Below are 14,010 nucleotides of genomic sequence, written 5' to 3' on the forward strand. Positions count from 1 at the left end.
CTAGGTACTGCTTTGGCGCAGCATCGAAGCACCAGCTGGCAGGTGCAGAAGAGTACCAGCACAAACACTATCACAGGTACCAACAGCTTGATGATCGCTCCCATCCAAGACTGTACCCACGAGAAGATGTTGTCAAACCAGTTCCCTCACTGAATGCCTCCTTCAGTCTGTATGTGCAATCAAAGGGCATGTAGAGCTCCTATTATTTGCGCCAGGGAGCCATTTTCAGCATCATTTTGAGGCACAAATGTGCAGCAAGAATCACCAATTTGTCTGCAAACTCCTCCTTCAATCGCAGTGAGCAGGGCAAGCACATATCGGTTCTGGAGGGTCATCAATCGTATGGCGCGCATTTTGACCTTGATTGTATTGAGGCCTTGTTCTGTGTCATTTGCCAGCTGTACGACCTCCCATCTGACAATCTGGAGAAACCTGGCATTTGCTGCTGTTTGGACCCCAGGCAGAAGTAAAGATGTGAAAAATGTTTCTTCTTTACTGAACAGTCTGTATTCATGAGGTATTTCTTTGAGCAATTCAAAGGAATCTTGAGACAGATAATTTGATCTTCTTTTTCTGCTTAATTTACCGTTCTTATCTTTCTTGGGAAAGACACAGAAAATGGAGCGTTGTGATGGGTTTATGGTGGGCCTCATTGTGGCTGGAGCTGGGGTTAACAAAGTTTTCGATCCCGATTCAAGGTGTTCTTCAGGGGTCGCAAGAATTGCTGTGTGTAACATGGCCAGTGAGCAGTAGCCCCTCCATGATGGTGGGAGGTTCAAGAATGCCTGCTGTCCACACACCCAGTAGTAGCTCATTACTGCAACAATGCCATTTTTGATGTCTGACATGAACAATGTCTTATTACATTGCATGCTAGCCCCTGCAAAAACAGTTCCTTCATTGTAAAAAAAACAGTTCATACATTTCTTGCTGTTACTGGCTTCTCAATTGCTTCCATCCACATTTGTTTTGCGATGTGTTTGTTCCAGAATTGTGCACATGATTTATTCACTTGAGCCAGCACAATTCATTGATGTCTCTTGCCATCTGCTGTCAATGTATTTAACTCTTCATAAATTCAAGTGTGGTCGGTTACCAGACATTTGGTCGAAAAAAATTGGTCGACCAGACAAATGGTCGAACCAATTTGGTCGAAAACCAAATGGTCGAATTTTTTATTTTTTTATTTTCACCCCTTTTTTTTTTTTTGGGGGGGCCCCCCCTAACCACCTTTTTTTTCTAAAAACCCATTTTTGTAAAAAACGAAAACCAGAAAAATAAATATATAATTAACAAAAAAAAATTCGACCATTTGGTTTTCGACCAAATTGAGTCGACCAAATGTCATTCGACCAGTTTTAGGTCGACCAAATGTCTGGACACCGTGTGGTCTCTGCGAACAGTGGATGTTTTGGGGATTTTGAGTGCATTACAGCTAGTCGGGATCCATAGTTTCTAGCTGCACACTCTGCGCCTGGAATGTGCCACACAGCCTACACAGTGCCAGATGAACCAGGCATTGATTCTCTAGAATTGGTAGTTCTTGGGGTATTAGCACATTGGGTGCCCCAATGTTTTGTTATGTTATGTTATGTCAATGCATTTGTAAAGAGCACCTGGTACCCGAAGGCTTTTGGGCACTGACTCACATATATAGAACAAAAAGACACAGAGGAACACCTCTACGCTGTAGAGGATATGATTCTCAATGCTGGCGTAAGGGCATTCCAGGCCAGCAGGGCCACTATACTCAAAGCTCTGTTTCGTGCTTTATTGGTATTGCAGCAAATGGTGTTAAGAAGGTTGGTGCTGTCTGATCTTAAGGACCATGTATTGTGTTTATTACTATGGCTTCCATCAAGTAAACTGGCATTTGGCGCTGCAGGCATTTGTGGGTTATGAGTAATAGCCTAAAGTATACCCTGGCCTCTATAGGGAGCCAGTGAAGATGTCTTCTTGCTTCTGATACGTGGTCTCTCCTGTGGAGGCCCTTAACAACCCTCACAACTCCATTCTGTATGACCTGGAGGCGTTGGAGTTCAATTTGAGATATGCCCACTAGCAGACTATAGCAATAATCCAATTTGGATCCTATTATCGGACTGGCTAATGTCTCAGAGTTCTTTTCGGATAGGAGGGGGCGCAAGTGGCGAAATAGTTTGAGGAAGAGATCACGCTATTCACATGGGCCTTCATAGCCAAGATTTTGTCCAGAAGAACACCCAGGGTATTCACCCTGCTCTTGAATTCAATATTACAGCTGTCTATAGTGAAGTTATTGTATATCGGGCCCGGTTTTTCTAATTTGGCGTCTGAGCCAACAAGCTGGATTTCTGTTTTTGAACTATTGATGGCCAGGCCATTTGCCACCATCCATTTATGTATCCTGATGTACACTTTATTGATAAATATTTCATCCTCACAATACGTGCCTGTGATGGGGATAACGCATTGTGTGTCATCTGTGTAATTTGCGAATATGATCCCATCCTGTTCCAATATATGGAAGAAACAGATCATAAATATTTTATAGAAACACAGGGAGACACAAGCTCCCTGCGGAACCCCATACAGCAGAGTAGTTGGTTTAGCTTCTGCAAGGTCGCTTGCAACTCTCACTTGTCTACCCTTAAAAAAGGAAGAGATCCATTGGATCGCCTCATTAGAAAAAATGGCATTCTCCCTTAACCTGATGTACAGGATAGCATGGTCCACCAGGTCAAAGGCCGCTGAGAGATCCAAGATCATTAGAAGGGAGATTTGGCCTTTATCCATACCCGGATGGAGATAGGATTTTAAGTCTAGTAGGGTGGCCTCTGTTCCATGATTTTGTCGGAATCCAGATTGATAATTGTGGAGAATTTGATTCGTCTCAAGGAATGGTGATATTTGACTCTATCCAAAATCTCTAGCAAAAAGGCGGTATTTGTGATAGGCCTATAGTTGGATGGTGTCAGTCGGCAAAGATTTGGTTTCTTCAATAGGGGAGTAATCCAGGCATTTTCTAGGTCATCTCGGACCCAACTTTGTTCAAAGGAGACATTGGCCCTCATTACGACCCTGGCGGAAAGCGACTGACCGGAGCGCCACAGCGTAAATAGCGTTTCCGCCATTGCACGAAGGAGCAAAGTGCGGCCCATTCCGACCCATCGGGCACGAGCACCACGGCATGGCGGAAGTGCAAAGTCCGCGATGGCGGAAATGACCCCAAAACGGCCCACACCGCCGCCGTACGGCGCCCCAGGTGCAATACCGCCACCCCTCTTAGCGGTCACCGCAGTGTGCGCCTACCGGAAAGTACGGTGGCCGGAAATATACGGAAACAGAAGTTAAAACATGGGCCCGGAACGGGAAACATCCCGGCGTACACCTATAAATACACTAAAACCACACAACCACTAAAATCACTACCCTGAAACACACCCCAACCCGTCAACCACCCTAGCGAAACCAAGAAAAATGGGAAAAGTAGCGAAGAAAGCGTGCGACCGCAAGCGGCAGGTCCACTTCTCCCGTGAGGAACTCACCGTGCTAACAGAGACCCTCCAGGAGAATGCTGCCGTCGTCTTCTCCACGCAAATGACCAGGACGGCACTTGCAAACAAGAAGGCCATATGGGCTCTGGTGGCACAGCGGGTAAGTGCGGTGGGGACCGCACCCCACACCCCACAGCAATGCCGCAAGCGATGGGACGACCTGCGGATACGCGTCCGCAGCATACTCTCTGCCAACCGCAACATTGCCACAGCCACCGGGGGAGGTCCTGAATCACCCATCAAGTTGACCCCCTGGGAAGAAATCTGTGCCTCCACCATCGGAATGGAGAGCATAGAGGGAGTCGGAGGGATGGAGAAAGGAGTGCAGACATCCGAAGATACAGGTAGGTGGGCCAGGAAAAACTATGCCAAATCCACACAGTCCATCCATGTGAAGTACCATGCGTCCACATAGTGCAACAGAAACACATGTCCAGGAGAACGTCCACACACATCGGCCTGATAGCGCACGTTAAAACCCACAATAAATACATAAATAATTAAAAACCCCTAATACACGCACTACACGTGCAGCAGGCACACCCTAACTGCAGGCTGCCAAACAACTGCACCCTCACTCCACACACAAATCAAAGCACCTCCAAGGGCCCGGCCCAAATCACCCTCAGGTACCACCCCAATGCATGTGACACAATGCAATTCCAATTCCCACAGACCCACCAATAACCCTCGCCCTCCTCTACTCCACCACAGGGTCCGATCCAAACGACGAGCTACAGGACACCCCTACCAGCACACCTGCAAAGAGGGCCAAGACCAACGGCCAGAGACCCTCCACCTCAGCTGCACGCATCAAGACACGGCAGCAGCACAAATCAGGTGGCAGCACAGAGGAGGGAACATCAACAGGCACCCCAGCAGCCAGCATGCCCACAACACCACCACCACAGGTCCCCCCAATGGATGCCACAGAAGGCACTGCCTCCGGTGGCAGCAGCACCATAGGTGACACCCCATTGATGGCAGCATGCTCCGACACAGAAAACGGGGATGCCGAAGTCAGATCCATCCATGACCTGTCCCAATCCCCCTGTCTGTCCCATCCCGTACAACATGAGGATACCACGCAGGGGCACCCACAAGACGACGACTGGCCATCCCCCACAAGCCCTGTGGCAATGCAACATGAGGACAACAGCCCCTCCGTGACACCCCCGCAAATGGCCTTGGCCCAGCAGAGGCAACAGTCCCTCGACCAGTTGATCGAACAACAGTAGCAACTGGCCACGCTCCTCAAGGACCATGCTGATGAATGTGGGGGCACTAAGGCAGACATAGAAACATCAACTGAGACACTTAGGGCACAAATCGAGAGTAGCACCGAGAGCCTGAGAGTCCAAATGGAGAGAAGCACCGAGAGCCTCAGGGGGGAACTGCATGCGACGGCCAAGGACGTATGTGCCGAACTTGCCGCAGTGCGCCGTGTGCTCACTGAGCTCTCGCAAACCCTTAGGGACATGCATGGACGTGAGCAGGCAGACACATCATCCGTTGCAAGCTCCGTCCAGGGCAGCCCCCAACGTAGATCTGGAAGGAACCTGCGCTCCACAGGCAGGGGTGCCCCTGATACCCGCAGAGGGGGCCTGCAATAGCGACAGCCCACTGACAATGAGCATCTTTGGACACTGGTGTTCGGGGGGGAGGTAGGGGGGTGGAGGGGGTGTGTTGGGCTCACTTGGGTGGCGGGTCGATAGGGTGTTCAACATGACATCACATATGCCATAAAAAGTGCACGATCAACCAATGAGATGTGTGGACATTGATCTTTGTGTACTAGGCCATCATAGGCGTACAGTCCATATTGTGCATGTCCCAGAGACACGCAGTGCCACGAGTCCCGTGTCCATGTATCAGCCACCAGGCGTGAGTGCTAGAAGCATACATCAATGAGATGCTGACGAATGTCACGGGCCTCCGGTGCCTCGCAGACTCCATGAGGTGCTGCCACATCCCCACCCTCATCATGACCATCATCAGGTGCTTGCAGTTCTGCGTCAGGGGGCATGGGCACATTTCTACGTACGCACATGTTGTGGAGCATGACACATGCCATCACCATCTTTGCAACCTTCTCATGGCGGTACAGGAGTGCCCCGCCAGACCTGCTGAGGCAGCGGAAACGGCCCTTCAGTAGGCCGAATGCCTGTTCTATGACTACACGGGTACGTGAGTGGGCATGGTTGTAGTCCTCCTCATGCTGGTCCCGTGGGTTCCGGACTGGTGTGAGGAGCCATCTCTTCAGTGGATATCCAGCATCACCTGTATGTGGACGAGAAACGTATTATGTGGAATGCCATTGATACGTACGCACACCCCCCCCCCCCTTCCTGCCAGGTCATTGCCAATTCACATACCCCACATCATCATGCATGTAATGAGACTCACCGAGTAGCCAGGATCTGTTCCCTGCGTGTCGCTCCATGTAGCGTGGTATTGTAGAGTTCCTCAAGACTATAGAATCATGGGTTGATCCAGGGAATCGGGCACAACAATGTGTAATGATCCTGTTGGAGTCACACACCATTTGTACATTCAGGGAATGAAATTGTTTTCGGTTGCGGTACTGGGCCTCCATGGCATGTGGGACGACCAATTCCACATGGGTGCAGTCGATGGCACCAATGCAACCCGGTATGCCGCCAAGTGCATGGAATCCCACTTTCGTGTTTGTAATTTCCTGCTCCGAGCGTGGTAGGCAGATGTAGTCGTCTGCGTGCTGCAGGAGGGCATCGAGCACTTGCAATAGTGTCCGTGAGAACAGTGGCTGAGAAATGCCATGCAACTGTCCGACTGTGTGCTGGTAGGTGCCTGTGGCCAGGAAGTGGAGTACAGACACCACCTTCAGTAGGGGTGGGATGGCGGTTGGGCTATCTATCATGCTGACAAGGTCAGCCTGTGTCATGTCCACAATGGCGGCTATGGTGTCCCGGTCCAAACGGTAGAGGGTGTGGATCTGCTCATCAGTGAGGTTGAACGGATGTGCTCGGAGGCGTGGGATTGCGGGCTGCCTGCGTGGTGGTAGTGGCTGTGCTGGTGGGCCTTGCTGGCCCTGCCTTGCCCTCCTCCTCCTCCTGCGTCTCCTCCGTGCGGCCGGTTGTAGTTGGTGTTCGTCTTCCTCTTGGAGTTGGAGCACTTGCAGCGCTATCAGGTCCCCCAGGGCCAACATCGCGAGTCCTGCCGGTAGCATTTCGGTGTGGTTGTGGGAGGAGACTGGCTGTGCAATTCATGTGTTTTCAGGCTGTATGGCCTCCACCTGTGGTGATTCATTCCACCTGTGCAAACTGCTCTCCCCTTTGGCAGAGCACGTCACGCGCACAACGCTGCAATTCGGGGAATGGTATCTTGCTATTGCTATCATGTATTTGTACCCGATGGGCGTGTTGGATTGGTTGTTATGTTCATTCGGCTATGGTCCCATTGTTTCCCATTCCATCTGTGCAGTCGCGAACAGACTTGTGAAGGGTCAGTGGAACGTAGTACTCGAGTAACGGTGGGCCCTCATGCATCACTGTACCGAGTTGCAACGACGGGCGGGGCGTCCCATTCGTGGGTGAAGGCAGTTGCCATTTTCACACACAGCCGCACTCGATGGAATAATTAGGGATTTCAAACGGCCACAGATGCCTTTTCGACGTGATGTTGCAAATGAGGAATTCGAAGGGCGGCGCTTTCGGTTATCAGCTGGCGGCGAGGAGATGCCCACAGGTCTGACTGCAAATATAACGTTCTATTGTTCAATGTCCTTGAGACAGGGCCCATGGCGAGGGAGCAATGATTGATATGAATAGTTTGGGATGCTCATTAGCTACGTGGGCGATGAGGCCGGCCGTTCCAAAATACATGTTACTTCACAACACTGGAAATACGGGCTGGGGCACTGTGGATTTTGCAGGCTGCATAACGCACAGACTCAATGGATGTTTCTAATGTCATGTGAGTAATTATTCAGACGTTTTGATCCCGGGATGAGGGAATGATGAATGGATGCATGGGCAGGTGATTTGATACAGAGTTTGCCATGTACAGGGCTTCTTGGGATCTATCCGCCTCCCCTACGCTATGTGATGCAGGCCTGCCATAGTGGGACCATCGTCTATCTGGCCTTGTTGAGCCCTCCCTGTCTCGAGGCGCCCTCAGACACTTGTGTCCATGCACGTTGACATTCCCATCTGATGGATTCTGTTTTGACAGACGCATGCACAGGTACACTCGTTAGTGATGGTGTTTGCACCTCGATATAGATGGTTATGAGTCGCAAGTGGTTTTGGGGTGGTGATGATCCTTTTGAGTGGGCTAGCATGCATATGGCTGTGGATTTCGTGTGATCATTGAAGTGAGTTGTTCGAATGTAGTTCTGATGGCCATTCTGTTCTTTTTCTTTTCTTCTGGTTGACAGGTATCTCCTCCCCTTTTGCCACTGCCATCTGTATGCCACTCCTGCAGATGGATTTTACTCCCGACACCTGCTGCTTCGTGTTAATCGGTGGAGCAGCATTACGATCTTATGGGACGATCGCCAATGGCCCACATGCCCTTACGCAGTACTGGTGTCTCGGAGCAACATTTCGGCCTTTCAGCTGGACTAGTGCCTCCCCATTGGGACAGCCCTGCGGTTCTGTGCGCTTCCATGTTGCCTTTTCGTACGTGAATGTGGCTCTGTGTACCATGGGGGTACAGGGCGACACACAAGTAGTGGCTGGTCATTTCTTGCGGATGCAGCCCACAATGGTGATTAGTGTTTTGGAGTTCATGGCCTGATGGCTGTATGGGCTTGGTGTCTTTGATGTGCATAAATTGCTATTCTGATTTGGCCCGTGTAGCGTTTTTCTTTGCAAGTGATGTGGCATATGCCTATTTGGGGGGCGATGTATTGTGAGGAGATCTGCATTGGGTTCCAGCTTCGGGGTTTAGTTGCGTGGTACTGTACTGGGCGCGTTTGCCTACTGAGCCCGTGAGGTCAGGGATGGGGGCTGCCTATGTGACAGTTTGAATGTTGTCATGCTCAGGGGCGGGGGATTGGGTTTTGTGTAACAGATGCCGGTCAGCCAGGTGGACTGGTGGAATGATGTGATTTTCGGAATGTTGCTGGGCACAGGTGCCTGTGTTTGCGTGCGTTTCTTGGTGGGGGACTGTGGTCATGTCCATTGGGATGGCTTCTGTATTCGTGCCATCTGTGACCTGCAGCTCCCATTGGCCCCTCTTGTGTTGCTTTTGTTCGTTGGCATGCATGGGTGCTTTGTACATTTCAATGGTTGCATTGTGACTTCATTGCACCTACAGGGAGTTGTACTTTGTGGGCAGGGAGCGGTGTACAGGCACTCAGTGGGGCCGTTTACGGTTGATTCGCGATGCCGTACTTCTCGCCATGGCGGAATGGTACATTCCGCCATGCCTGATGGCGTTAGGTACATGTCCGCTAGGGTCGGAATTGGCGTACCGTTGCACCATGGTGGTGTTTGCGGTTTGGCATGGCGCGCGCGCGCGTGCTTGGTGCAGTTAGCGTTGGCGTTCACTACGGTGTCGCTAATGGCTTCGTACTTTGCGGTGACGGGTCATAGTCGCACCGAGCGCTATTCGATGGCGGTATTGCATTTCCGCCATCGTTTTTCGATTTCCGCCAGGGTCGTAATGAGGGCCATTAACAAATTTGGTGAGTGCTGGGATCAGGATGGGAGAGCACTCTTTAATCATGATAGCGGAACAGGGGTCCCCCTTACAGCTCGTGCTTTTAAGTTGAGCAAAGGTTTTGGCTCGCTCTTCTTCCGTGATGTACGAGAAGTTAAATATTTGTTGCTGCTTATTTATATTGGCAGAGGGATATACATTATCTTCCAGCTCTTGCTTGCTTAGTGTAATTTTTTCTCCTATGTTACCTCTCTAATTTTGTCTAATTTATTATGTATAGCTTGTTGAATTTCTGTGCATAATGGGGGTCTTGCATGGGGCCCTGAATATGCACTTGCTCTTTTAGAATCTTAAATAGTTCCTTGCTATCGGATTCGGCTTTAACTATTCTGGCATTCAATGACTCCTTTTTAACTGAACTCACTGCTTGTTTAAAGTTGGCCACAGCAGTTTTATAAGCTGTCAAGCTAGAAGGGTCTTTGAGTTGGTACCAGGCATAAAATAGTTTGATTTTTTATTTATTTACGTTCCTTAAGCTCATTATTGAACCAAGCATGTCTCTGATGTTCAGATTGAGTTTTTATCTTAACTGGGGCGTATGTCTCAGTTGCAACGCAAAGAGAGCTCACCAGGGTGGAAGAGATATCTTCTAGGTTACCTATATTACGGATTATATTGTTCACTGTAGTGGCCGAGGCACTAAGAGTCTCTTTATTCAAGTTCTTGCGATTTCTGATAGCTAATGACACCAAGGGCTGACTTACTCTTTTGCTAAAGTACTCAGTTAGTGTTTGAAAGGATATACAATAATGATCCGACCACGGACATGGCTTAACATCTATATCTGTTAGGTTAAAATTAAGGGTAGAGAGCCAATCAAGGATGTGACCTTTAGTATGGGTGCGATCTCTAATAAAATGAGAGAAGCCCAATGAATCAAGCAAGCCCTCCATAACTTTAGCAGTGGCATCCGTCTTGCAACCTAGCCAAAGATTAAAGTCCCCTAGGAGAAGTTGTTTCGTATTAGGTTTCAAAAAAGATAGGAGTAGGTTGCTCATTAGATCTGGGAAGGTGGGATCTGACATAGGGGCCCCTATAAAGTAAAAGGATATCGATTGTGGTTTCAGCACTAATGGCCACTTTGACCATTAGAAGTTCTGCTCCTGGAAAATTATCAATTTTACTTTCCCAAGTTTTAAGCTCTGATTTGATAATAAGGGCAAATCCGTCCCCTCTGCTTTCTGCTCTGTCCTGCCTAATCTTGTGATATTCTTCCGGTAGAGCCAGCACCAGAGATGGGTCAGCTGCTTCATGACTCCATGTTTCCGGAAGGGCACAGATGTCTAAGTTGTACTCTTCAATAAGAGCAGCCACTTCCGTGGCAAGTTTGAGAAGTGACCTTGTGTTGAGTAGCATATATTTTAAAATGCACTGTGGCATGGTTGCACTCGAGGGGTCTACATGAGGAGCAGAATTGTGCTTAGACATGGTCTGCTTTATTTCATGACATCTGACCTGTTTTTCATGTGGAAATCGAGTAGTGTCCGGGGAAGGTCTGGGTCCCAGATCTTGACACTGGGTTGTGGGATAACTCTGTAATATCTCATGCGCTGACCCCTCCACGTCGGCCTTGAAAGCAACCTCACATGGGGGATCAGCTGTGAGAGAAAGTTGAGCAGCATATGTATCTGCTGGGATACCCATAGTTATTTCCAACCTACAATGGGTGGTACAAAGCGCATTCTTTGCCTCCTCCTCTTTCTGCGGTTTATTGGCTCTGGCCCCAATGAGTGTGTTAGTGTCTTGTGTCTCGATTTCTAGCGGGTTCCTTCTTGCCGTATTTCGTGCTGCCTGAGGAATGCATCTAGCATCTGGTATCTCCCTGGCAATCCTATCGCATTCAATGCCTCTACAATACCCATACCCGGGCACTTACCGTGGGCTGAGGATGAAAGAGATGTGGCCGGCCTCCTGCCTGGCATGATGCTAAATACTCCACTGAACTACATTTTCACTGGGAACTGTAGTTCTTGGGTATTGTGTCAGCTCGTGGCCTGCCGAGGACTTTAAGTTACAATGAAAGCTAAAACTCAGTAAAATCACGGCATTGGCTAAAATGTGATTTAGAACACTACAGACACGATCCATGTGGTATCAACAAACAGACATAACAACTTCCATTCACCCTTCTTTTTCCCACCAAACTCATGTCTGCGTACCAGCTATTTGAGAATTCTGGATGATGCACATCGTCTATCATATCTACACCAAGGCCATTATATTTATCATATCTATATCTTCCAAGTTTCCTTTTCTTATGCATTAAACTCATGTTATATACATGTTCAAGAGATCTGGTGCAATTGAAAGGTACAGTAGAAGAGGTACTAAGGTCATTAGTATTACAAACACTACTATCACTTCTCATATAATAATCAACATTGGTGTCTGTGGCCACAATGTCTTCCGTGTGAAGGAATGGGAGCGTATGCATGCTTACTTCTTTGATTCCATTTACATCCTGAATTCCACTTCTGGTCAAGTTAACATTCTGAATAGAGTCACTAATGGTAGTATTTGTGTGTATATACCCCCTCTTTTATAGGCCCACCCATATAAAAGTACACCCCAAATATATCCCTAAACTGAACATAAATATTGCAAACAGTACAGCGATATAATGTATTGCACATAAATACGAATAGGAAAACCTCAACATAGTATGATACACATTGCTTTTCCTAATATAAATGGATCTGTTGGAGCTCGCTGAACCACCTAAAAGAAAGGAACTTTAATAATAGGCAAAAGAGAGAGTGAGAGAGAGAGATAGATAGAGAGAGAGAGAGAGAGAGAGAGATAGAGAGAGAGAGAGAAATATATGAAAGAGAGAGAACAATACGAAAGCGAGAGAGAGTATGGGGAACTGCGAGAGAGCAATTCCTGTGCAAATGTAATGTGAAGCAGCGTTGTGGGAGAGTATTGGGTAGCGTTTCTTCAGTCTTTTAAAAGGGGTGTTTGCGCTGTAATTTAGGATGTGCATTCGATGTTACGCGCATAGGGTAGTTCAATCCTTTGGTGCAGGGGTGCCTTGCAGATGTCAGAGAGGTGCAACCAGTAACATAGCTGCTTCACCTTAACCGTGAGGGGATTGGCATGCACAAACCGAAACGGACCGTTATACCTGGGATGGTTACACCAGTGAATGAAACTCCTGACATGGACCAAATCCCCAGGGAAGAGCCGCAGAGGGGGTGACATTTCAGGCATGTCCGTTGCTGCGCGCTTGCTTTGTCTGGCTGGGGAGGCGCAATCTGCTGGGAGACAAATTGTATTGTCTTTGTTAGGGAGGATAAGTAGCTACTAAATTCCTCCCCCAAAATAGATGCAGCTCTATAAACGTCTGATACTCGCCTGACAGGAGAGAGTGGTGTGTGCATGTAGCACCCTCTGACCACTTCATGGGGTGATAAATGGTGGACTTTACAGGGCTGTGTACACAAACTGAATAATGTGGGTGGTAAACAGTGCACCCAGTTCTTCTTTAATGTGGTGCACAGTTTTGACAGCTTGATTATTAGAAGGCTGTTGATCCTTTCTGCCACCCTGTTTGCCTGGGGGTGGCAAATGGTGCACATTCGATGCCTACTGCCTAGTAATGCTGAAACCTCTTTGAAAAGGCCCTTAAAGAAATGCGTGCCATTATCTGACCTTAATACATCGTACATACTCTTTGAGGGAAAACTTCCTACACTAAACATTTTGAGCCACACTCAGCATCTCGATGTGCACAAGGTCCTGCCTCCACCCATCATGAGAAAGGACAGACCACTACAATGAGGTATCGAGTTCCATTGCACCTTTCGGCCATATCCGCATAATCAACATGGAGTTAGCGGAATTGCTCAGTAGGCCTCTGATAGTTCTCAATGTGAGGCCTGTGTTGCAACTTGGACACGTGGTGCAGTGAATGGCCATGTTCGTCAGACTTTCTTGTAGATTGGGAACAAAACAGTCCTCCTGTATATCCGCCGCAATGTGTTCTTCGGAAAAGTGTGATGGATGGTGCAACTGGATAAAGGCTAGTAACAATAACTCATGGGGCCTGATAATTTCTTGTCTCTATAGGAGATCTGTTGGAGACGGTTACACCCTCTCTTCAACGAGAGCTCTTTTTCCATTTGCAGTGAATTGGAGTAAATGGTCAAGTGGCACCCTTGGGACGCTTGCAGTGCTTCAATAAGTGATATGAGCTCGGCAGCTTAAGCCGAGAAATGCATTGGTAACCTCTTCTGAACCAGTGTTTCATATTCTCCATCCACTAGACGAACCACTGCCGCCCCAAGCCTTTGTCACAAGCATGTGTCTTTGTCAATTGTGGCTGACCCATCAATGAAGAGGACCCCCTCCCTAGACTGGTCTGTCATTTGCTTTAGGGAGATCATCTTTCTCACCCTTAAATTGTTACACAGTCAAGGTCATCCAAGTCTTCGCCAGAACACATCTCGGTCAAAAAAGTGGCAGGGTTAACTGTTTTGGATCGTACATTGTGAATGTTTGGATTGGAAAAGAATGATCCCATATGCGGATGCTGACTGGGTGGTCAGTGTGCATTTATAGCATTCTAAGATGGTAACAATGTTACCGAGCACCCCATAACAATAGTCAAACTTGTAACACTTACCTTGTGTTCTGCGGAAACGGATGGAGACCTACCTGACTTCTTGGGGTGGTGTAGCTGCCTAGGGCTGAACGTGGATAATACCCGGGGGGATGCAGCTGCATGATGCTGAATGTGGATAGTACCCACACCTCTACAGGAGCAAAC

The sequence above is a fragment of the Ambystoma mexicanum genome, chromosome 7q, assembly GCF_040938575.1.
Source record: "Ambystoma mexicanum isolate Mex_15411 chromosome 7q, UKY_AmexF1_1, whole genome shotgun sequence".
NCBI lineage: Eukaryota > Metazoa > Chordata > Amphibia > Caudata > Ambystomatidae > Ambystoma > Ambystoma mexicanum.